General features: G+C 63.9%; 1 pseudogene; it reads left to right on the top strand.

Annotated features, from left to right (window-relative positions):
• The first annotated feature begins 539 nt into the window (after nt 1-539).
• LOC132208338 (urotensin-2 receptor-like) lies at nt 540-1,587 on the top strand (annotated as a pseudogene).
• Nucleotides 1,588-2,654: the final 1,067 nt, after the last annotated feature.

The raw sequence follows: 2,654 nt of genomic DNA, 5'->3' as shown, positions 1-2,654 counted from the left end.
GACCACAGGAGGTGTGGAATGTCTGGGTTTGCGACGTGTTGGGACGGGGGCTCAGAGCGAGAGACAGAGCGAGAGAGAGAGAGAGAGAGAGAAACCCTCAGGACGCAGAGAGCTTCCCCTGGCATTTCAGAGACTCGCACGATCTCAGGCTCGACGGCAGAACCGAGCCTCGGAGGCAGACGGAGAGAGAGAGAGAGAGAGAGGGAAACCTAACGGGGGCTTTTCTTTGGGTGGTGGAGGGGGGGTGGTGGTAGTAAGAGGGTGGGTGGGGGAGGGCTGGTGTGGCGCCAAACCTCAAGGGAGGGGGAGCAACGATTTGGCACAGAGAGAGAGAGAGAGAGGGAGAGGGCGTCGGACGAGGTGGGGAGTCGGGACAGAGGCAGACGGCGCCCCCACACCTCCCCCCCCCCCCCCCCACCCGCCCACCCACCCGGCAATTCTCAGAGTAAGCGACGACAGCACCCCCCACCAACTCACCCCTCCCCGAACCCGACGGCCCCACTCTGTCCGTCCTCGAGGGAGGGGCAGCTAGAGATAAAATGGCGGCCGCCAACGGCACGGGTGGGTCCGCCAACTGGACGTTTCGACTGGCCGGGGGAGGGGACGGGATGGCGGTGCCGGGCCTGGTGGGAGCCATCTTGTCGCTGGTGTGCCTGGCGGGCTGGGCGGGCCAACGCCTACACCCTGGCGCTCATGTGCCGCCCGCCGCGGCCCTCGGCCTCCCTGCGGCGCGCACCTGGTGAGCCTGGCCCTTGGCCGACCTGCTGTACCTGACGTCGGGCCCGTTCGTGGCCTACAACGGGGTGGCGCGGGACTGGGCCTTCGGGCAGGCCGGCTGCCGCCTCCTGCTGGCCCTCGACCTCCTCACCATGCACGCCAGCGTCTTCACCCTGACACTCCGTGAGCGCCGAGCGGCCGGGCGGCGGTGGCCAGGCCCCTGCGGGCGGCCGCGGTGGCCGGGAGGCCCCTAGGCCGCAGGCTGGCCCTCCTCTGGCTCCTGTCGCTGGGCCTGGCGCTGCCCCTCATGGTGGCCGTGAGGCTGGAGGAGAGGACGCTGGACGACGGGGGGACGCGCCGGCTCTGCACCCCGTCCTGGGGCGAGGAAGAGATCAGGGCCTACCTCACGCTCCTTTTCGGCACCAGCTTCCTGGGCCCGGGGGTCGTCCTGGCCTACCTGTACGGGGGCCTGGCCCGGGCCTACTGGAAGGCTCAGGCCCGGGCCCCTGTGCGGCGCTCCCCCAACATCAGGGTACTCCTGTTAGTCTTCACCATCGTTGGGGCCTACTGGGCCTGCTTTCTGCCCTTCTGGGTCTGGCAGCTCGTGCCCCTGTACGACCCCGGGGGCAGCCGCCCGCCTCTCCTTCCGTGCCCAGGGGCGCCTCAACAGAACTGGTGACCTGCCTGACCTACGCCAACAGCTGCTTCAACCCTTCTCTCTACACCCTGCTGAGCCGCAGCTACCGGGACTACAGGAGGGCGCGCGGCCGCGGGAGACCGGGGGCCCGGCGGCGTCGGGCGCGGCAGGGGGCCGGGGGCCAGGCCGAGGCCCCGCGGCCCGGAGACGGCGAGCCCGCGGAAGGGCGGTGAGATGAGCCCACAGCGCCAGGTATCCGGGAGGGAGTAACGTGGAATGCGATCGAATTGCCGGGGGTGGGGCGTGGGTTTATACACAGAATAACAGATTACCGCCCCCCCCGGGGAGTGGAGTTTACAGACTGGAATCTGATCGAGGGGGTTCGGGGGGGTTTATATACAGAATAAAGGATACCCCCCGGGGAGGGAGTTACAGACTGGAATCTGATCGAGGGGGTTCGGGGGGGTTTATATCCAGAATACAGATACCCCCCGGGGAGGGAGTTACAGACGGGAATCTGATCGAGGGGGTTCGGGGGGGTTTATATACAGAATAACAGATACCCCCCCGGGAGGGAGTTACAGACTGGAATCTGATCGAGGGGGTTCGGGGGGGTTTATATACAGAATAACAGATACCCCCCCGGGAGGGGAGTTACAGACTGGAATCTGATCGAGGGGGTTCGGGGGGGTTTATATACAGAATAACAGATACCCCCCGGGAGGGAGTTACAGACTGGAATCTGATCGAGGGGGTTCGGGGAGGTTTATATACAGAATAACAGATACCCCCCGGGAGGGAGTTACAGACGGGAATCTGATCGAGGGGGGTTCGGGGGGGGTTTATATACAGATTAACAGATACCCCCCGGGGAGGGAGTTACAGACTGGAATCTGATCGAGGGGGTTCAGGGGGGGGGTTTATATACAGAATAACAGATACCCCCCCGGGGAGGGAGTTACAGACTGGAATCTGATCGAGGGGGTCGGGGGGGGGTTTATATACAGAATAACAGATACCCCCCGGGGAGGGAGTTACAGACTGGAATCTGATCGAGGTGGTTCGGGGGGGGTTTATAGACAGAATAACAGATACCCCCGGGGAGGAGTTACAGACTGGAATCTGATCGAGGGGGTTCGGGGGGTTTATATACAGAATAACAGATACCCCCCGGGGAGGGAGTTACAGACTGGAATCTGATCGAGGGGGTTCGGGGGGGGTTTATATACAGAAGAACAGATACCCCCCGGGGAGGGAGTTACAGACTGGAATCTGATCGAGGTGGTTCGGGAGGGTTTAT

Source organism: Stegostoma tigrinum, unplaced genomic scaffold (genome assembly GCF_030684315.1).
Source record: "Stegostoma tigrinum isolate sSteTig4 unplaced genomic scaffold, sSteTig4.hap1 scaffold_358, whole genome shotgun sequence".
Lineage (NCBI taxonomy): Eukaryota > Metazoa > Chordata > Chondrichthyes > Orectolobiformes > Stegostomatidae > Stegostoma > Stegostoma tigrinum.
Note: the sequence above shows the minus strand (reverse complement) of the source record. Positions and strands in the feature narration are given on the sequence as shown.